Here is a 23,385-nt window from a genome sequence, read left to right as displayed (position 1 = left end):
GATGCATGAAGCAAGGAAGTGCAGTCCGACAGGAACTGGATGTAGATCTCTCCTGAGAGATACACCCAGAATACAGCAAATACCTAGGCGAATGCCAGCAGCAAACCACTGAACTGAGAACGGTACTCCCGTTGAAGGAATCAGAGAAAGGACTGGAAGAGCTTGAAGGGGCTTGAGACCCCATATGAACAACAACGCCAAGCAACCAGAGCTTCCAGGGACTAAGCCACTACCTAAGGACTATACATGGACTGACTCTGGACTCCAACCTCATAGGTAGCAATGAATATCCTAGTAAGAGCACCAGTGGAAGGGGAAGCCCTGGGTCCTGCTAAGACTGAACCACCAGTGAATGTGATTGTTGGGGGGAGGGTTGTAATGGGGGGAGGATGAGAAGGGGAAGTCCATGTAGAAGGAGAGGGGGAGGTGTTAGGGGGATGTTGGCCTGGAAACTGGAAAGGGGAATAACAATCGAAGTGTAAATAAGGAATACTCAAGTTAATAAAGATAAAAATAAAACAACAACAACAAAAATCCAGAGGAATGGATACAGAAAATGTGGTACATTTACACAAAGGAGTACTACTACTCAGCTATAAGAAACAATGACTTCATGAAATTCTAAGGCAAACTGATGGAACTAGAAAATATTCTTCCAAGTGAGGTAACCAAATCTCACAAAAGAACATCCATGGTATGCACTCACTGTTCAGTGAATATTAGGCCAAAAGGTTGGAATACCTCAGAAACAATTCACAGACCATATGAAACTCAAGAAGAAAGAAGACCAAAATATGGATACTTCAATCCTTCTTAGAAGGGGGAAAAATACTCATGGGAGGAAATACAGGGACAAAGAGTGAAGCAGAGACTGAAGGAAAGGCCATCCAGAGACTGCCTCACCTGAGGATCTGTCCCATATACTACCACCAAACTCAGCCAATATTACTGATGCCAAGAAGTGCTTACTGACAGGGACCTGATATGGATATCTCCTGAGAGGCTCTACCAGAGCCTTACTGATACAGATGAGGATGCTTGCAGCTAACCATTGAAATGAGCATAGGAAACCCAATGGAGGAGTTAGGGGGAAAACTGAAGGAGATGAAGGAGTTTGCAATCCCATAGGTAGAACAACAACATCAACCAACCAGACACACCAGTGCTCCCTGGGACTAAACCACCAACCAAAGAATACACATGGACAGACCCATGGCTCCAGCTGCATATGTAGCAAAGGATGGCCTTGTCTGGCATCAATAGAAGGAAAAGCCCTTGTTCCTGTGACAGCTAGATACCCAAGTGTAGGGGAATGCAGGGTGTTGAGGTGAGAGTGGATGGGTGGGAGGGGGATAATCCTCATAAAAATAGGGGGAAAGGAGATGGGAGAGGGGAAAACCAGGGAAGGGGATAACATTTTAAATGTAAATACATAAAATATCCAATGAAAAAGATTAATTCTCTAGTTTTGTGTAGAACTTAGTCAGTAATTGCTTTTTCCTTTATGGTGGAGTTCATTGAAATTTCCCCATCCACAAGATTATGTATATTGGTGCTGTCGTTATTTAAGTCTTGTATAGGTGTCTATATTGTTGAGTTATCATAAGTGTTGACTACTACGAAAGGGAAAATTTCTTTTAATAACAGAATTCTTGTGTTAAAGCACTATGAAAATAAATATAACTTTTTAAGTAGAAGAAATATGTAATGATAAAGCAAATTATTTTCCAAATAAAGCAGAATACATTTTGAGTGAGCAAACACTGCATTGTGATAACTTGTCTTTTTTCTTGTACTTATTCAAATATGAAATTATTAGTATTGCTCTTATTTTCAAAAAAAGTAAGTGTTCAAGTAGTATGCCATAAGCTTGATTCAGCAGGTCAAAAATAAATCTTGCATTGTGACCATTGCTCTCCACTTCTACTAATTATCTCAAGATCTTAAAAACTATTAACAGTATCTTCTTAGGCCTACTGAGTGAATATCCAAATATTTAGATGTACACACATATGAATGTGGGTGTCCCTGAAGCTTCATAATGAGCTATTTTCTGGAGTATAACATAATGCTTACTCTCTGTCTTAGTTACTTCTCTACTACCCTGACCTAAAACACCGTGAGTATGGCAACCTATAGAACATGACTTTTAATAGGGCTTTACATTTTCAGAATATGAATCTATTACCATCTTGGTGAGAATCAGCATCAGCAGGCAAAGAGTTGAAACAGTATTTGACAGTTAATATCTGATTAGGAAGCATGAGGCAGAAAGTGGTAACAGGTGAAAGGGTGGAAAGAGCTTTTGAATCTCTACACCCACCCTAAATGATAAACCTCCTTCAAAGTGCCACACCTTCTAATCCTTTCCAAGTAGTTCCAACATCTCAGGACTAACTATTCAAACAGGTGAGTCTATGGGGGCATTTCTCATTAAAAACCATTTCACCCTCCAAGGTTCTAAAGTATGTATAATAAACACTTTGTAGTTTCTACAGGTTTCTAAAGGTTTCACCAGAATTTTAGATGGTATTTTGTCAATTTGTAAACTGATACAATCATGTCTTTCTTAAGTCAACACAATTTAAGTATAACCTAAAAATTAAGGAAGTAAGCTCCTTTAAAAGCAAAACAAAACCAAACAAACAAAGAGAAAATTTTTGATGTCTATATAATGAGAAAGGTTCTTGATTACAATGTATAGGAAAGGTGTTTGATGGACTGGAGACTCTTCTTTTCACTCTGTGCCATGGGACAATCTTAGATGTCAATGTGATTGGATCTAGAGAGGCTTTGATTTTTACCTACTTGAATTCACACTGGTTAGTTCATCTACCTTGTTTCTGAACTCATTATTCTACTGCTACATCCACTGTTGCACCCCTGCTATATTCCTTCACTGATAACACCCAGTATCTTCCAGATACCCACTGATAATCAACCTCCCTCCAAGATTTCCTCAGTTCCTAAGCCATACAACCCACAAAAGCATCCAATCTTGTAAACTATGTAGCTCTCAGTTTTTCAGCCTCTTAATATGATAACTGCCATTGTTAGACCTGTCAGCCTGCACTGCCCAAGTTGATCTAAGTTTCCTATTAATATATGTCTACTCTACTTGTTTGTCCATCTGGGAACCCTGAATATTCTGTGTACTCTTTGTATTATCGTGAACTAAGGTGCCACATGAGGTTTGAATTTTACATTTGCGTTAATGACATACAATTAAAAACAATTCGATCCCAGTTCTGCCTTCTCAACAAATTAATTTCTGAGTAATAACCTTCTAATATAGTAATCACAATAGTTACAAACAATATGTGTTTTAGATAGGTTTGCTTTAGTTATTTAGAAATTTTCTATTTAAAATATTCATTTTTTAATTATAAGCAAATTACTTTTACTTATTTGCATTACATTTTTAGTTCTACAATACTTTAGTTACAAAATAATGCAGTGTTTCAGCTTTTGTCTTTGAAGATAATTTTCCTATTATATACAAATTTGAATTTGAATATAATTGCTTCTGACATACTTATGTTAAATTTAATGCACTGAAATACATCATTAGGCGAAACTAATGGCATGCAAGCTTAAACACACCTAGCCTATCTGCACAGCTCATTGTCTCAAACCTGTAAATTAGAATTGCATGTTATTATTCTGAATAATGTATTAAACTGCAATACAATGGTATGTGTATATCTAAGTATATGTAAATATAGGGAAAACACATTAGAAGTCTTAGGGGATAAACATTTTTCAGCTCCATTATAACATTACAGCGTCATCATGGTATATGTTGCCACATCACTAAGTGAAGCAGTGTTATCAATAACATTGTTATTCAGTGCATAACAATAGATGCCATGTAGTTAATGTTTATCTAAAGTATAAAAAATAATAATGAAGTTATAGAGTTCTAGCTCTGTGGAACAGCATGCTTAGCCTAAATGAGTCCCTGAATCTAATCCATGCACCAACAAATAAATGAATGAATAAGAAATAAGTAAATGCAAAATAAATTACTTACATTATATATAATAGTGAATTTAAAACAATTCTAGAGCACCATAATAATTAACACGTTAAGGAAACGCACTCTTCAACTATAGAAAGGCTAGATTTGTTACTTAAGAAATACAATACACGTGTATAAAATATGAAAGTGTTCCTTATTCTTTGTAAAATATTGATCCATAAGCCATTTAGAGAAAGGAAATATAAATTTCTTATCAATTTTAGAGTCAGAGAAGCCATTCAGATTCAACAGTGGCTTTCTAGCAGAACATTCTGACAAGATGAATGGCTAGAAGATGTCTCTAGGGGACCCAGGGAAGGAGGGAGTAAGAATAAAAACAAACAAAGAAATAAGCAAAAGGCATTTTATTGGAAAGAGAAGAAGATAGATGACACACATAAGAAATAAGCCAAGCACCGATCCCTGCTACTGGCAGGGGAAGTAGAAGATATGTCCAAAGGCAATCCTACCTTTAGGACAATAATAGTGCCCACAGAGTGTCAAATTCAGTCTTGGGCTTTGGCGATGCCATGTTGTATTGGTATTAGTCAATATCACTAAGAGTGCAGCCAGTAGATGCCATCTTGAAACATAACCTATTCTTAAAACCTAAGTGACTTCAAGTGGCTAAGATTAAGGGCCACCAATTTTGCCTGCCACAGCCCAAGGGCTTGAATGAATGGCAGAGTCACACTCTTAGAAGGTCATTCATGAAGGTGACAAGAGGCTCATCTAAGACAGCGAAGAAGAGTTCTGCCATCAATAACTGGGAGAAAATCTCACCTGATAATAAGGTCTCCAAGCAGATGAACCTCGGAAGCCAGGTATTTGCCATCCATGGGTGGCTTGATACAAAAGGGTGGTCTTGAAAGCAAGAACACAGATGTCCTGCCTCCACAGATCTCAGCAATGCACTTGTTATCTATGTGCTCAGTGCACTGGAGAGACTTCCTCTCACAATCACTGAATAAAATATTAATCCTCCACAGGTATGCTCTAGAGATTTTAGGGGTATGAGAGAACCCTCCCAGTTTATAGTTAACACAGACATGGTTAGCAGAAAACTGGTGTGCAAAGAAGAGAAGTCACCAAAGGAGAGATAGCTCAATTGATTGGATGTCTAACTTGTGTCCTTTAGATTCAATAAGCTTAGGGGAAGATACGAGTCCAGCCAGCCTCTTCTCCTTCTTGCAGTTTTGAATAATAAATTCTGAAGATTTTTCCCCTTTCCTTTCTTTCTCTTTATATTTCTCTTTCAGTTTCCCATCTAGTTTGCTATATTTTTATTGTTATGTCCCTTTAATTTATATTTAACTTGCTATTTTTCCTCATGCATTCAGCAACCCTTATTTATGAATCTTTTTTCATTTTTTCCTTTGAGTCTTGTCTCTTGTTTTGTTCCTAATTTTCCCCTCCAATTTAGTTCACGTTAAGTAAAATTTTTTACTTTGGTTAATGATGAGAAAGATTTTTAATATAATCTTACACTTTCACTTGTATTCATCTTAATGTTTTTTCTCCATCTTTATTAAATTGGGTATTTCTTATTTACATTTCAAATGTGATTTCCTTTACCAGTTTCTAGTCTAACATCCCCCTAACTCCTCCCCCTCCCCTCCAATATGGGTGCTCCCCTCCGCATCCTCCCCCTGTTACCGCCCTTCCCCCAACAATCCAGTTCACTGGAGGTCCAGCCTTGGCAGGGCCAAGGGCTTCCCCTTCCACTGGTGCCCTTACTAGGCTATTCATTGATATCTATGCATTTGCAGCACAGGGTCAGTCCATGTATATTCTTAGAGTAGTGGCTAAGCTTCCCTGGAAGCTCTGGTTGGTTGGCATTGTTGTTCATATGGGTCTGAAGCCCCTTCAGCTCTTTCAGTCCTTTCTCTGATTCCTTCAACCGGGGTCCCGTTCTCAGTTCTGTGGTTTGTTGCTGGCATTCGCCTATGTATTTGCCATATTCTGGCTGTGTCTCTCAGGAGAGATAAACATCCGGTTCCTGTCAACCTGCAACTCTTGGCTTCATCCATCTTATCTAGTTTAGTGGCTGTATATGTATGGGCCACATGTGGGGCAGGCTCTGAATGGGTGTTCCTTCAGCCTCTGTTCTAAACTTTGCCTCCCTAGCCACTCCTAAGGGTATTCTTCTTCCCCTTTTAAAGAAGGAGTGAAGCATCCGCATTTTGGTCATCCTTCCTGAGTTTCATGTGTTCTGTGCATCTCGGGTAATTCAAGAATTTGGGCTAATATCCACTTATCAATGAGTGCATATCATGTGTGCTTTTCTGTGATTGAGTTACGTCACTCAGGATATTTTCCAGTTCCAAACATTTTCCTATGAATTTCATAAAGTCATTGTTTTTGATAGCTGAGTAGTATTCCATTGTGTAGATGTACCACATTTTCTGTATACATTCCTCTATTGAAGGGCATCTGGGTTTTTTCCATCTTCTGGATATTATAAATAAGGCTGCTATGAACATAGTGGAGCATGTGTCTTTGTTGTATGTTGGAGATCTTTTGGGTATATGCCCAGTAGTGGTATAGTTGGGTCCTCAGGTAGTGCAATGTCCAATTTACTGAGGAACCTCCAGACTGATTTCCAGAATGGTTGTACCAGTCTGCAATCCTACTAACAATGGAGGAATGTTCCTCTTTCTCCGAATCCTCGCCAGCATTTGCTGTCACCTGAGTTTTTGATCTTAGCCATTCTCACTGGTGTGAGGTGAAATCTCAGGGTTGTTTTGATTTGCATTTCCCTTATGACTAAAGATGTTGAACATTTCTTTAGGTGTTTCTCAGCCATTCGGCATTCCTCAGCTGTGAATTCTTTGTTTAGCTCTGAACCCCATTTTTTAATAGGGTTATTTGTCTCCCTGTGGTCTAACTTCTTGAGTTCTTTGTATATTTTGGATATAAGGCCTCTATCTCTTGTAGGATTGGTAAAGATCTTTTCCCAATCTGTTGGTTGCCATTTTGTCCTAACCACAGTGTCCTTTGCCTTACAGAAGCTTTGCAGTTTTATGAGATCCCATTTGTCGATTCTTGATCTTAGAGCATAAGCCATTGGTGTTTTGTTCAGGAAATTTTTTCCAGTGCCCATGTGTTCCAGATGCTTCCCTAGTTTTTCTTCTATTAGTTTGAGTGTGTCTGGTTTGATGTGGAGGTCCTTGATCCACTTTGACTTAAGCTTTGTACAGGGTGATAAGCATGGATCGATCTGCATTCTTCTACATGCTGATCTCCAGTTGAACCAGCACCATTTGCTGAAAATGCTATCTTTTTCCATCCAATGTTTTTGGCTCCATTGTCAAAAATCAAGTGACCATAGGCATGTGGGTTCATTTCTGGGTCTTCAATTATATTCCACTGGTCTATCTGTCTGTCTCTGTACCAATACCATGCAGTTTTTATCACTGTTGCTCTGTAATACTGCTTGAGTTCAGGGATAGTGATTTCCCCGGAAGTCCTTTTATTGTTGAGGATAGTTTTACCTATCCTGGGTTTTTTGATGTTCCGGATGAATTTGCAAATTTTTCTGTCTAACCCTATGAGGAATTAGATTGGAATTTTGATGGGGATTGCATTGAATCTGTAGATTGCTTTTGGTAAAATGGCGACATTTACTGTATTAATCCTGCCAATCCATGCGTGTGGGAGATTTTTTCATCTTCTGAGATCTTCTTCAATTTTTTTCTTCAGAGGCTTGAAGTTCTTATCATACAGATCTTTCACTTGTTTGGTTAAAGTCACACTGAGGTATTTTATATTATTTGGGACTATTATGAAGGGTGTCGTTTCCCTAATTTCTTTCTTAGAGTGTTTGTCTTTTGTGAAGAGGTAGGCTACTGATTTATTTGAGTTAACTTTATAACCAGCCACTTTGCTGAAGGTGTTTATCAGGTTTAGTAGTTCTCTGGTGGAACTTTTGGAGTCATTTAAATATACAATCATATCATCTGTAAATAGTGATATTTTGACATCTTCCTTTCCAATCTGTATCCCTTTGATCTCCTTTCGCTGTCTGATTGCTCTGGCTAAGAATTCGAGAACAGTATTGAATAAGTAGGGAGAGAGTGGGCAGCCTTGTCTAGTCCTTGATTTCAGTGGGACTGCTTCAAGTTTCTCTCCATTTAGTTTAATGTTAGCTACTTGTTTGCTGTATATGGCTTTTACTATGTTTATGTATGGCCCTTGAATTCCTGTTCTTTCCAGGACTTTTATCATGAAGGGGTGTTGAATTTTGTCAAATGCTTTCTCAGAGTCTAATGAAATGATCATGTGGTTTTTTATCGTTCAGTTTGTTTATATAGTGGAAACGTTGATGGTTTTCTGTATATTAAACCATCCCTGCATACCTGGGATGAAGCCTACTTGATCATGTTGGATGATTGTTTTGATGTGTTCTTGAATTCTGTCTGTAAGCATTTTTTTGAGTATTTTTTGAATCAATATTCATAAGGGAAATTGGTCTAAAATTCTCTTTCTTTGTTGGGTCTCTGTGTGGTTCAGATATAAGAGTAATTGTGGCTTCATAGAAGGAATTCAGTACCACTCTGTTCATTTCAATTTTATTTTAGTAATTATTTGTTTATTATTGATGCATGTCATGGAGTGTTCCTTTTCCATTCCTCCATCTCCCTCTTTCCTAAAGCTGCAGAAATTTGCAGATTGTCTGCTTTTGTTTTCCCTTAAAGAGAAGTAAAATTCTTCTCTGTTCTCCTTCTGAATTTATTACTAAATTCATTTATTAGTGAACTAAGAATCCCTAAATGGAATCCCAATTGCTCCATTAAATAAAGTTTTACAAAGGCATCCTTTTATAATAAACAACAGTGTGAAAGCAGTGCATAGATGTAAGAAGATATTTGCACTCCTAACTTTATTAAATACAAAGTTTTTTACTTCAGGGTATAGAGAGTTACTAAAAGTCCCCATATTAATAACTCATTTGTTCTGTTAATCTAAAGGAAATCTTGGCCCTTCACCTACCATTCTCCAGAGAGCATTGTTGCTTTTATACCATAAACAAAGGACAGCTTCTTCATTGGAAGATCACAAAAGAAAATGAAAGTCTTTCCAAAGGTCACTGTTAAATAATAGTCAAAGAGAAAAGACATTAGCTAAAGGAATCACTATTCTTTAAAAGTTTTCAACTTTTTAAACTTTCTTAAAAAAAAAACCCCAACAGCTAAATCTGGAACACCTTTTTAAAAGCATAAGAATCTCCAATTGCTGTGAATTTGGAAAGGTGAGGAAAGTCATTGCGGGTCTTTAACATTTGAAGATAAGAAACCAACTTTCTTGTTGAAAACTGTTCTTAAAATACTTTTAGGATTATGATTCATCAAGGAAATGAAAGTTATTAAATATATGTCAATGCCTTTTGTATCTAAGTAAATATACCCACTTTTTAATGCACACTCACCTCTTCTCACCATTAGTGAAGATTGCTAGAATATGTCTGTCTTGTGAGGCCTAATGGTCATGTGTGTATTTTCTAAAGCATGTTATAGCACTACATGTTTAAATCATGAGCAATCGGTCATATAACTAACACCTTTCTGAGGTAAAATTTATAACTTGGAGTTGAAATAAGAGAAAATTTAGTCCATATTTTACACCAGACTTTGAGGCTGAAGAGTTCCCTTCTAGAATATTGTTCATTGTGTTTTGATTAATATTTTAATTGATATTTTCCTTCATTCATTAAAATACTTTGATTTATACATAATGAATTGTATGGGACATTTTTTATGTGAAAAGACAGTTCTTCCTCTACAAACAGTTGCATTTCTCCAGCTTGTTGTTCTTGAAACCGTGAAGGCTGGTCTCCTGTGGTCACAGCTCTTAGCCTTGGCTTGTTATATGTTCAACACACTCCAAAATGACTTCCCACCACCACTAGCCAGAACATTAACCTATGCTGGGTGTGGAGGTAGTATGTTCACAGTGATCGGTTTAAAATCACCTATATGGAGGTAATACTCCTACTATGATCAAATTCAAGTCTCCAATTGATATATGGGACCATGATTATTGTTAACTGTAAACACCACTAAATCTACATTGACCTAGGAAATGGGATTCTGAGTATGCCTTTGGGGATAGTTTGGATTTTGTCAAGTGTAGTGAGAAGAATCACCCACTGTGGGTGAACCCTTTTTTCCTAGCTGGGTTCCTGGACTAAATAAATGGGAGACGAGTGCTTGCTCCGGTTTGTGCAATCGAGAGTCAGTGACATGGCAAGAGTCTTACTGTGAGATATTTGGTCAATAGGGACATGATCTTGAGAAAAATGTTTATGAATTTGGTAATTTTCCTATGTTCAAGATCTTCACATCTGCACTACAACATAAATGTTTTCATTTGACATACATATTTATTATATACAGCCTTCTTATATGCTCCCAAACAACCAAATCTATTAACCAAAACATTCTTCATCATTATAAGCTTTTTATCTCAAGTACTCTGCATAATAACTAATAATATACCAATACATGGCTTAAAGGAATCTTTGTGGATGTGCAAGTAACTTGCTTTGTATAAAATACGGTCCAGTACCTTTAAAGATAATGCTAGAAAGAGACTAGCCCTGTAAACTCGCCATAGAGAATCATAGGTAAAGTCATAGATCTCATTGTAAAGTCTGCTGACTTACTCTTGACTAGATTTGGGATTAGAATCAGAAGACATCAAACAATAAGCTATTGTAGAATATGATATCATAGTTTCAAAGATGTTAAATCAGAAAACAGAACTTTGTAATTAATATACTATGATATATGGAATACAGCAATATTAATGTCTGAAAATGATAACACTTAATATTTATAAGATTTGAAATGTTCTAAATTTTGTTGTGGATCCATCTGAAAACACACACACATGCACACACATGCATACGAGTACATAAATAAACATTCCTTGTATTCTGTCCATCTTTAGGAGTCAGCAGTTCTGCCTTCATAATGAGGAAAAAAACCAAACAAGCAAAATTTGCCCATCTTATAGATCCATGTGAGAACAGATTGTGATGGCAAAATGACATTTACAACACAGAGAGGAAAGCAATCAAACACTGAAATGTGTATCTTACTGCAGCGGGACCCACAGGGTCAAAATCCCAGTGCTGGGAATCAGAGTTGGGATGGGAACCACAGTTGATAAATTGCAGGAGGGCTTAGTGTGGACACATGTGAAAATGAAAAATTCCAAGTGAACCTACATTAAGACAGCACCCATATTTCTAGAAGCTACAGTGGAAAGGAAAGAGAAGTTTTAAAAACCAGAGAGGGAGAGATTTGGGAAGATGGTAACAAGGAAAGGAAACAAAACATGTAAAAGTAAATCATTTAAAAATATATTTGGCTCTAAAAAACAGTCAAAAAGTATGTACAACATTAGAGAAATAAGAGCCTGGTCTCCTGTGAGGACGTTCAAGCATCAGACACCCATACTTATGAGCGTTGCATAAAATGACTAGGAACACATCTACGTTTTGTGTAACATCCCTTTGTATTAGTTACCATTGCTGTGATAAAAAAAAATGAAGCAGGCTCGTGCTGAGAGGGGAAGGTTTTATTCTGATTCATAGCCTCAGTAACTTTAATCCACAGGCCTTATCTACATCGGGTCTGGGAGCACTGTGAGACAGAGCATTCCAGGCTGACAATATTTGGTGGAAGACACTCTTATCTCATGGCAGACAGAAACAAAGTCCAGGACTCACAGACAATTCTTTAGGATCTACTCATGACAGCTAAGCCCTAAGGCATAGTCTCCCCAGCCATAACACCATCACAAGCTGTAAACCACCATGTTCAACACAAGAACCAATGGGATCTATTTCACACTCATCCTGTAATCCCTTCTATCTGTTCAAAGGAATCATGAGCAAACATTCCCATATTTCCACTCTAACTATCATCTTTGTATTATAGGCAGACAAGTAGAAAAACAGCCTGATTTAGGTTGTTTGACTGTTTGATTTTATTTGCTTATTTCATGATTGTAGCTTTAAATTTTTATTAGAAATAGAGTCTTCTTTGTAAAAAAAAAGAAATACAAAGGAAAAATGGATGCATTCCCAAAGACTACATATGATCGGAGAACTTTGGAAAGCTATTTAATCAGAGAAGCATCTAGAACCTTGATTAAAGTCATTGCTTGCTCGTGAATGCTGATACTGTTATGTTAGTGAGTTCAGGTCACAGTCAGAATAATGTTGCCTGTGGGGAAATTTTCAGACCAGTCCAGTTATGCCCTAAACCAGTTTAGATTCATAAACTAAAATTATTCTGGTGAATGTATAAAAAAAGTACAGCATTCACACAGAAAAGTTTACATATTTCTGTGAGCTTCAAACCAATGAGCAGAACAAATGGCAATGGCCAGAGGAATAGTTATAACAGAGATTTTAAAAAAGAAACAGTCAATTTTTAAAAGAATGTCATTGATTTTAAATTTATATTTACCTCTCTTGCATTATTAATCATTTGATATTTAAAATGCACAAAACATTACAATTTTATTTTTTACCATATATATAGTTAATAGTTTATTATCCTAAAAGTGTTTATGCTCCCAGGAAAATAAGTGCACAAACATATAAGTGCTTGTGCAATACTCTGCCCTCTTGTTAATTAGATAGAATTTTAAACAACAGAATTAGAAGGGAGAAACAGTAAGCTTCATTATTTTGCATATATGCAACTACATCCAAGTATATCATTAAATTAATTAGTTTAAGTTAACAGATGGAAAGGAGAGAGAATTAAATTATACGCCAAAGTCTGGAAGGTGAGAAAATGTAGGGGACTAGTATCTATTAACAAACAAATATGATAAAGTGAAATGTTGCAGAATGTAGGAATGAGGTTACCTGTACATAATCAACGGTGCATAGCAGACTTCTCTAAGTACAGATTGTTGTATGTGACCTTAGTCAAAAGGCCAGAAAGTGATTTAAGTACGATTTTCTTAAAACCACATTTATAAAAAGAGGTTAGCACTTATTAACTAATTGTAAAGTTTACAAAGTCTATAGTAAGTAAATAAGTAGGCTGATTATGAAAACTCCAAGGCTTCACCTAGTATATTTAATAAATACTGCCTTTATATAAGCTATATGTATTGCATTGTATAAAAGTACTACCCATCACTACCAAGTATAATCCAGGGGAAAGAGAAAATAAATACATTGTCCAAGTTTAACGGGATCTGGGGATTACACCCTGTCTACTATTTCTCACTCTAATCAAGTTTTACTCTTAAATATAAAAATGCAAACATTGAAACCTTCATAAAATCTAGAGAGATGATTCTACACTTAGGATGACTTGCTGAGAACTCTTGAAGATAGGAGTTCAGATACCAATACCATATACAAACAGGCCTCTGCACACCCACAAAAACAAATGCATCTTTTTAGAAGGGAAGTTTTAGTACAGAGAAAAGAATAGAATAATCTCTTTATAATAAATATAACCTGGTTTTTAACAACTCACATCTAAGAAACCTCTTTAATATTTATAAATTCAATGACTTCTTTTCTCTGTAAAACCCAGGTTCATTGTTGAGAAATGCTTGACTCTGGTGTACATAATGGATCTCAGAAATAGTCAGTACATCTTTAGAGATGCCTGGTTTGAATGATGAAATTTTGTTTAGAAATATGTAAGTCATTCGACCAGAGGTAAAGCTGAAGACTTATCTTTGGTTTTGGATGCAGATAAAATTTGGTCCTACTTCTTAGGAAATCTTAGTGAAAATACTTCCTAAGAGAAAGAACATTATTTCGTATTCAACCAGAAAGGTATTTTTTAAGAACAGAGAGATGAATAATCAAAATAGCAGGGGAAGTAGTTAAACAGTAAGCAGGGTGGCAGAGTGACTGCTGATCAAAATAGATGTCTTGTTGATCCCAACAGGTGCTGGATACACACATAGTTATGGGAACTGCTTAGTGCCCTAGTTGACATTCAGCCAAGCCATTAGATAGAAGACAACCACTGTGTCACCTGGATCAGAACAGGCATCCGCCAAGTTAGGATAAGAAGGATAGCACAACTGATGGACACTCTCAGCATGAATATATTTTATAGAGATAGACGGTGAGTCCACATAAGTAAATCATTTCAGGTGGTTGCTGAGGTGTGTGGATCTCTGAATGAAGATCTACAGAGCTTTTCTGGGAAAGCTGAAATTGCATTTCACATTTGGGATGCTTTGTGTTTGCAGAAGCTTGGCCATTGTTTTAACTGTGTGCACTAACTTAATGGATGTATTCAGGAACAAAGTTGCCAGGTGAGCTCTCTGTGGAAAAGGGTAATTGGTGTCATTTAAGCAATGCCGATAAAGCCAGGACAAAGTCAAAAGGAGACAAGGATTAAGTAAGTCTAAAAATGAGTCAGTATCTTATGCTCAGAGTGAAAATATAAACTGAAAAAAAAAGAAAATATAAACCAGCCCTTGTGTGTTTCAAGATAGTAGATGCTGTCAAGATCTCTGTCCTTTATGATCACTTCCTAAATTTCCAGGCAGAAACTTAAGCCAATTTAAATATGACTGGCCAACATAAGACAAATGCATGTATATAACCCTCACATACAATTTTAATAACATTCCTTATAAATCTTCAATGAATCTAGATGTACATGCTTAACATCATTCATTAATAGTATTTCTACCATAGAACTACTTCTAGTAGCCAAAATCTCCCTAGTTCCTGGATGCATTTTCTATTGTATCATTAGGTAATTTACACTGGTAGAAAAAAGAAGCTCTCATAATTTTCAATTTATCTTTTTCTGGGAAACATCCATAAAAGAAATGATACTAACCTTTAAAATGTACACCAAATATCTCAACAGTTGCACTTGTTTGTCCTACTTTGTCATAATGGGCAAGTATTTTGTAGCAAAGGAAAGCCAAATGCGAACACCTAGATGTAAAATATAGTTTTTAACATAAAATCATGAGCTGACATTGTATTATATTGAAACATAGTACAGGAATAAAGTCATACATGGAGAATTGTGAGAAAATGCCAAGAAAAGAAGACGAGAATCTTGTGACCTCATTTTCTTTTCAAAAGCACGGAACTGTTCACGTGATATGGTTTTATGCCCCTCTCATGTGTAGTAGATAGGAGTGAGTTTACTTCAGATTTTTCATTACAATCTGTTAGTGTTATTTGTTTATATGCCTATATGAAAAATCATATCTCTCCATGCAGCTTGTCCCCATTTGCATGTACCTTGTACTTGTAAGTTTTGCTCAGGTGGCTCTCATAATGATCAGAATATAAATTGTTGGGTCCTCTGAATAAAATGGAATACTAAATGACACATTAGTCACTTTATTTATGTGCTTCATTTTCTCAGGAACAATTGTGATTAGAGCAATAAACAATATTGTACTTGAGTCTTCTGTGAAATAATTTTGTATTAACTGTACCATATTAATTCTTAAATGTCTACTTAATAACCATCTTATGAGATTATCTTTCCCAAGTATGGAGTACATTTGGTTGATCAAAGATGCTAACTTCTAATAAAAATGTATACCACTCATATTGAATTCTTAGATGGCATCACAAATTCATTCCAAATATTATCCCTTCTGTTATTTAAAGAGTTGATAAAGTCCTCTAGCTAATAACTTCAAGCAGGAAAAGATATAAATCAACATAGATTTTCCAAATAAGTACAACCAATGGAAGGTTCATATAAAAAAACTTCTTTAACCATATCTCCTCCCTACTATTTGTGTACTTATATTTGTATGTATGTATGTATGTATGAATGAATGAAAGAATGTATAAAACAACATTTTATAATTAACTCCAATGGATTTCCCCTATTACAATATTAGTGTGGTTTTGAGATACAAGCAGAAGTAGGTATTGATTTAATTACTTTCTGATTTAGCCATAGGAAATAATGTATGTACTTCTTAAACATCATAAAGAATATATGTTTCATCTGTTCAGTTCAAAGTAATATTCTTGTCTCATCCTTATGTACTTCAATATTTAAAGTATAGTAATCACTCTTTAAATTTATTCATTCATCGATTTTTTTTCCAGCAAACATTCATTCATCCAGTAAACATATCTTAAGTGTTTACCAGAAAGTCACTGCCCTAAAATTGAATCAGGCTACTGGTAAGAACTCTATTCTGCTAGCACTCGGTGAATAAATAATACTGACCTTTAAAAGCAAAAGGCTAGCTTTTCACCAATAAGGTGCTAAAAGCAAAGGAAATTTTTAATTTCACCCAAAGTGCTGAAGACTAAGTAAAAATGAAAAATTGAAAACCAAAAGAGGCAATGCTAAACGACATCCATTGTCCCCATTCCCTCCCAAGGGGTAAAAAGAGATCTGTATATTGTATTTTGTTTGATTGTTTGTTTGTTTGTTTGGTTGGTTGGTTGGTTGGTTGGTTGGTTTTTACTAGAATCTCCAAGTAAACCAGGCTGAATTGCCAACATCAAATTTCAACCACCACAGAAAGGAAGTTGTTAAAGCACAGCACTATTGTTCACTGTGTAACTGGCCAATGATAGCCACATCAGACAGGCTAGGAGAAAGGAATGGGACGCTGATGTGGTCCAGGTCAGCACCACAATCATTTCTGATGGAGAGTAGGCACGTGTTATATTGGTTGCTGGATATGAAGCTGTAGATGTTTCCAAGGAAATGGGTATTGGTTAATACTACTTGAGCATATATTCAGAACTGAGCATATTGGATGACAAATAGAAGGTTGTCTGTAGGGATGAATATATATTCCACTGTTCCACTCGTAGAATTCCTTAATTACCTTTCTTCCTGAGACCTGTGGTATTTTCCCCTTCCATTTTAATGTGTCTTCTTGTTTTATACAATCTCAAATCTTGGGTGTCATGTGTGAAATCCAAGAAAAAAAATTGAATGTTTTTTGAGGAGGAGCATAACGACTGGACTGTAAAAATTTTAAACATAATTTTAAAAAATGATGACAATAGCACATGATGGAGTCACTTGTGCATGTCAGTTCTTCCTCATGACACAGTATTATACAGGCTTCATACATTCCTTATATGTGCTATACTTATGAAGTATAGGCTTTCTGGTATTTAAACTAGTGACAACACATAGATGAACATTTAGATTAGCACATAGATTTTCACATCACTGCCCTTAAATGTAAATCATGTAGCAAGAAAGATCCAAGCATCCTGTCCTGCAGACCCTTGTTTGGCTGTGGCTCTGCATCAGTCCCCAACAGTTCGAGGGTGTTGCACAGCTAAGGACAGTTATGCTAGCCTTCTTCTGGAAATGAAGTAGAATATCATCAATAGTGTCAGGGGTGAACTCCCTATCATAGCATTGGTCTCAAGCTAAGCCAACCATTTTTTGGCCCTTACTTCAAATTCAGTTCCATATCTATCCCTACATATGTTGTACATAGGACAAATTGTGCCTCTAAGGTTTTACTGTGAATTGGTGTCCCAATCGGCCCATTGGAAGTCTTGCCTGGTTACAAGCTCCATAGCCCCCATTGCTAGTAGTCTTAACTAGTGTCACTCTCAAAGATTCCTGGGAGTTGCCACTGTCCTAGGTTTCTAGAAGGTTCCAGAGATACATCCCCCAATCCAGTTGTTTCTCTGATTACAGTCTCCTTCTGCCTCCTCTCCACCCTGAATAATCCCTCCTGTTCAGATGCCCAACTCTCTCACACCCAGTCTCCTCCCTATGACCACCCAGGTTTCTACTCTATTTCCCCTTATCAGTGTGATTCAAACATCCATCCTTGGGACCCTTCTTGTAACTTAGCTATAGCTGGCCCTTTACACAATACTTTACCACAGTACTTAGCTTTTGGGGGTCTGTGGTTTGTACCATGGTTATCCTGGACTTTATGACTAATATCCATGTATATACTATGTTTTTGTGTCTGGGTTACCTCACTCTGGATGATCTTTTACAGTTCTATCCATTTGCCATCTAATTTCATTATACAGATGTTCACAATGACTGAGTCATACTCTAACGTGTAAATTTACATCATGGTTTTTATCTATTCTTCAGGTGATGGACATCTAGGTTGTTTTCAGTTTCTGTCTCTTATGAATAAAGCTCCTATGAACAGAGGTGAGCAAGTGGAACTTGGGGAATCTGTGGAAGAGGAGGAGGAAGTATTGTAAGAACCAGAAGGACATCATCAGTAAATCTACAGAATCCTGGGCCTATCAGAGCTCACAAAGACTGAACTGCCAACCCAAACGTATGCATGTGGTGGACCATTGCTCTTTGCACATATGTAACAGTTGGGTAGCAATCTAGGCACCTAGTAAAATGGAAACTCCCAGTAATCTGTAAGACTCCTAAAGCTGGAGCAGGAGCTGTCTCTGACCACATTGCCTGCCTTTGGATCCATTTCCCCTAACTGAACTGACTGTCTAGCCTCAACAGAAAATGTCCCTAGTCTTACTGAAACTTGATATTTCAAGGCTTTTTGATATCTACGGGAATTTTTCTACTTTCTGAGGGTAAATGAGGAGGGGAGGGTGGGGAATAAAGAGAGAGAGAAAGGGAAGAGAGAAGGGAGGGGAAGCTATCATCAGGATATAAAATAGGAAATTAATTACTATAAAAAGGAAGCACTCCTTGTATCTGTTCCTTCAAATCTCTCTTTTCTTCTCTAATTTACAGATTTAAAAAAAGTAATGGCAACAAGTCTATAGCACAGAAACCTTGCTTCCCAAGGTAATACTTACATTTTTTAAACATAAGGAGACTTTTCTTGTGCCTCATTTATGCATCTCAAGTCGGAAGTTGAACTCAGGTCCATCATTTGAATGGTAGTTAATTTGATCTATATCCCACCTGACACATTGAAGTCTAAAACGTTTAGGAGTAGAATCTGCTGAATGAAAAGCTACTAATAATACAGTTCTCTCAAATGTGAACTTGACAGCATATAGTATAACCCATCAACAGTTTAATCATTTAGTCTACTTATAGTACCTTACATTATTGGAAAAAGAATGATTGGGACCTTTGCTTCTTATCCTGGAGACCAGTAAACTATGAAGAAGATGAGGAGGATGTGAGGGACAGCAGTAGGTGTGTTTTCCCTAGCTGATGCTCTGTTCACTCAATTACAACTGAACAAATAGAATTTGTCTACTATGTTTCAAACACAGTGTTATATACCTTGGGAATCTAGAGCAAAGTACTCACCTGAATATCAAAGGAGAATGAATACAGGTCATAGATGATTACATGAAGAATTTGAGGGAAGGCAAAAGAAAAAGCTGATAAAGTATGCTCAGGAGAGTGTAGCTGGTAGAGATGGGTGACTAGGGGACAGATTGAAGATGGAGGATGTGTCCATTGTTTGAGAACATCTACCAAGCAAAGACAGAAGTTGTTCTTTGTAATTACTGATAGGGAGAGTTTTCAAGAACTTGATGATAAGCGGTCAGGTTTTTCCTCTGGGCTGTTAACAAGAGGATATGTTGCTCTTACCAATTAGAGTAACTTGATCCAAGCGTTCCTTTATTGTTCTTGACTAAATTATTTCGGTTAATTGAAGAAGTCTGAGACTATTTCTCACTATCAGAAAGGTAAGTGAAAAATCAGAGACTTCAATCAATTTTAAGTTTGTATTAAATTTAATAATAAAAATGGATTCCAAACACATTTATAGAGAAGAGATATGATTTCTAAAATGTATCTTTAAATCACATGTGTATATGTGTGTGTGTGTGTGTGTGTGTGTGTGTAACTACACACACACACACACACACACACACACAAAACTGTCTTTGCCAAGTGATGGAGCAATGACAAAGAAGAGCATGCTGGAGGGAATATGACTGGTGACATTTTACCCACTGGTCATAAGTGTGGAGAAGCTTATCGGAAATGAGAAGAAGAGAGGAAATGTTTCCTGTTTGGAGGCCATTGAAACCATGGAGGCGCACTGTCTGCTTCAAGGCTGGGCAAACTATTAAAACATTTCAAGAGAATATCAATCATTCTTCTCCATCTGCCTTCCCTTCTTTTTCCTCTCCTTTCTTATTTTCTTCCTTCTGCCTCCTTTTTAATTAAACCTACCTTGTAGTCATGATATATTCTATGATGTGAATAGTTTAGCACTGATAACAAATTACATCATTTAATGTCTTATTCATGTTGATAAAGGAGTGATTTTTTTTCCGTGATGTTCAGGACTGAGTGTGAGAGTCTACAGTAGTGCATTGACAACACATTCCCAAACTTATTCTGGTCTTAGGAGTTTCAGGCACCTTCACCATCATGATTTCTTATAGCCATGCCTACTTCCTGCTTGAGAAATTTTCCCTATGTCTCCATACCTCAGTAATTAGGAAATGTCAACTATGTACTGTGTTTAAGGACGGCAAGTTTCATGGGGTACTCTCTAAATAACAGCTTTCTGCAGTATGTTAACAGAGCTCATAATATTGTAAGGACTCGAAAGCCTCAAAGACGTCATAAGCACACCCAAAAGGAAACTGATAATAATTAATAATGAGGCAGTAAACATATGAAGTGGGAGGTAACCCCAATGGGATGCTATTTCTGTCATATAGTAACTATACAAAATTTTAAATTACTTAAATCTTGGGAAGATTACTCCGTTGTTAAAGTGCTTGCAAAGGCCAGGTAAGCATAAGAACATGAATGTAATTTCCTAGAATCCACGTAAAACTTTATGTTCTCTCTGTGTGTCTGTCTCCTCTCCTCTTCTCTTCTCTTCTCTTCTCTTCTCTTCTCTTCTCTCTCTCTCTCTCTCTCTCTCTCTGTGAGTGTGTGTGTGTGTGTGTGTGTGTGTGTGTAAAACACTAAAAGAATGAGGGACTAATAATTTGAAAGAGAGGTCGTGGTACATGGAAGAATTTAGAAATTTACAGAAGGAAAAGCACAGAAGAAAATTACATACATTTTAGCCATTATACATTATAGCCTCAATGTTAAATCTACATAATTTGATATATTAGATACATTAGATGTATGCAATATTGTATATATTTTAAAACCTATAGTGACAAGCATGGAAGCCCCATTCTGGGAGATGGGACAGAAAGTATCCCTAGGCCTTGATGAGTCAGTGAACTCCAGGTAGAGTGAGAGATCGTACCTCAACACTTAAGATTGAGGATCTGCTGAGGGAGCTTAGTGGTTAGAAGCCCGTGCTGCTCTTACAAATGACCCAAGTTAATTCTTTACCAACCGTCTGTAACTTTGGTTTCCCAAGGTCCACCACCTTTTTCTGAGCCCAAAAGGCACAACACACACAGGCAAAACGTTTATACACTTAAAATAAATAAATCTTAAAAATTAAAAAATAAGATGGAGAGTTATATTAGAAGGTTATCTCAGTCCCCACACACGTGTATACAAACATGAACAGGCACCTGCATATACCTATCCTCACACATAAACATGTACATATATGTATCCACAGTTGCCTTCTATATTATATCATGACAGATGAAAACAACGGGTTGTATACATGAGCAAGGAAATCAAAATAAAGTAGTGCTTATTTTAAAAGTCACCTATAATTTCTTCATCCTGGGCTTGAAGATGAAATCTGTCCTTGGTAAGCAAACCTTTTCTGGGAACACACAGGAGAAAAACTAGTACTTATTCCCCTAAGAAAGCATATAATTCCATACGCATAACTGAGACCTGACTGTTAGAATAGTATGCTGTGTCTTGTGGCAGGGCTCATATCTGTAATCTGAACAGAGGAAAATGGACCACTCAAGCAGGGTTGTTAAGTATGCTAGGTGAGATGTTCAGTCGTTCCTTCCCAGTGGCAGTGAACAGCTCAGGTCTCAAGAACATGCAGGCAGAGCAAAGAAAAAGCCAAGCATGCCAGTTCCAGTTTCTTTTCTGTCCTGCAAGTCCTTTACCTTAAGAAATTAAGTTCGCTAATGCTCTGTGTGTAGTCAGCATGTGGTTATCACACAGAAAAAGAGAAAAGCTCACCTTCCTGAAAGGAAGTTTTAGTCCCATGGAGCAGCCACCAGAGGGTCTGAGCCAGAGATGCACAAGCCCAGAAAAGACAGGGAGATTTGACAAGAAACAAACAATGGTCACAAAACAATAGAACTTCACTGAGATTTCGCAAGAGTAAGTCTGTGCAGATGTTGGCTTTATATTCAGATGTCAAACGGGATGTGACACCTCACCGACACTCGTGAGGCCCAAAGAGTGCCCTCTGAACACCCAAGGAGAACTTGGACGCTCCACCTGCTGCCATCCCTGTGCTTTCCAACAAACTGCTTCTACAAGTTCCTGGTCACAACCACGGAGAGCATTAGCTAAACAGCGCCCCAGCCTGAGCCATCATTGTGAGCCAGAGGACTGAGAGCCAAGTCTCCCTGGCCTCCTTAGGGAGTTCCCCAACAGCTACAGAGCTGGGATTCAAGTGAAATAAAAAAAAAAATGTTTGATTGGTGCCTTCGACCTCTTAGTGCTCACTTCTCCAGGGAAACTTCCCTAGCAAATTACTTGTAGCTAAATCCTGGCCTCAGGGTCTGCTGAGGAGCAAGCTTACCTAAACCTGCTTGTGCTGAGGAGACTGAATGAATCAAAACTACTAGCCTGAGAACATGGGACCTCGGCCTTACCTACCTAAATGTGTTTAACATATGGAGGACTTTGACTGTGACAGTTTCCTTCCCCACCCACATCCCAGTTCCCCTGTTCTCCCATGGGATCAGAAATTAAAGTTTCCTTCTCTCTCATAAGAGAGCCATTAAATTTTGAATGGCTTTCTGGTTTTTTTTTTTGTTTGTTTGTTTTGCTTTGTTTTTTTTGTTTTTTTTGTTTTGTTTTTTTTTTTTGGAACGAAATGAGGCTGTTCATTTTTTTCAATTCTCTTGTCTTTAAAAGTTAAAAAAATACAGATTAAAAATTACTATTTAGATTGATCACATGATATGTCATACAGAGGAATTCAAACTTTGAAAGCTGACTAAACCCAAAGGTTCTTCAGACTCATGTGGTTTTTAGTGTCTTAGCTGTGTTTTGACCACTTTGGCCCTTGGCAGAGAGGTCATACAATCACTAGACATCATGTTTTGATACTTTTAAGAATATTTGACAAAAAAATCAGAGCTGACAAAACTTGATGACGTTTTATGCTAATCCCGTTTGCCATTCACAGGGAGCAATTACACATGCGTGAATTTGCTTCTTTCACAAATGCATACAGGTGAAACTGACGACTCTCCCCAACCAATTTTAAAATGCCTATTTTTTTTTCTTTTTTTCTTTTTTTTCGGAGCTGGGGACCGAACCCAGGGCCTTGTGCTCGCTAGGCAAGCGCTC

General features: G+C 37.1%; 1 long non-coding RNA gene across 5 annotated transcripts in view; it reads left to right on the top strand.

The window, feature by feature from the left end:
* The window catches only part of LOC108348753 (uncharacterized), a 116,320-nt gene that overhangs the window by 53,217 nt on the left and 39,718 nt on the right, over positions 1-23,385 (top strand). For 2 of the 5 annotated variants that reach the window (XR_001842052.3, XR_001842051.3), the window contains exons 3-4: positions 18,103-18,165; positions 18,727-18,780. The exons of 1 other annotated variant lie outside the window; for it this stretch is intronic. This is a non-coding gene — a long non-coding RNA (uncharacterized LOC108348753). Of the gene's footprint in view, positions 1-18,102; positions 18,299-18,726; positions 18,781-23,385 lie in introns of all 5 variants that reach the window. 2 more of the 5 variants (XR_005496199.2, XR_005496198.2) reach the window with 1 other exon arrangement.

Source organism: Rattus norvegicus, chromosome 18, assembly GCF_036323735.1.
Source record: "Rattus norvegicus strain BN/NHsdMcwi chromosome 18, GRCr8, whole genome shotgun sequence".
In the NCBI taxonomy this organism is placed as follows: Eukaryota; Metazoa; Chordata; class Mammalia; order Rodentia; family Muridae; genus Rattus; species Rattus norvegicus.
This window is presented reverse-complemented; position numbering and strand designations above follow the sequence as displayed.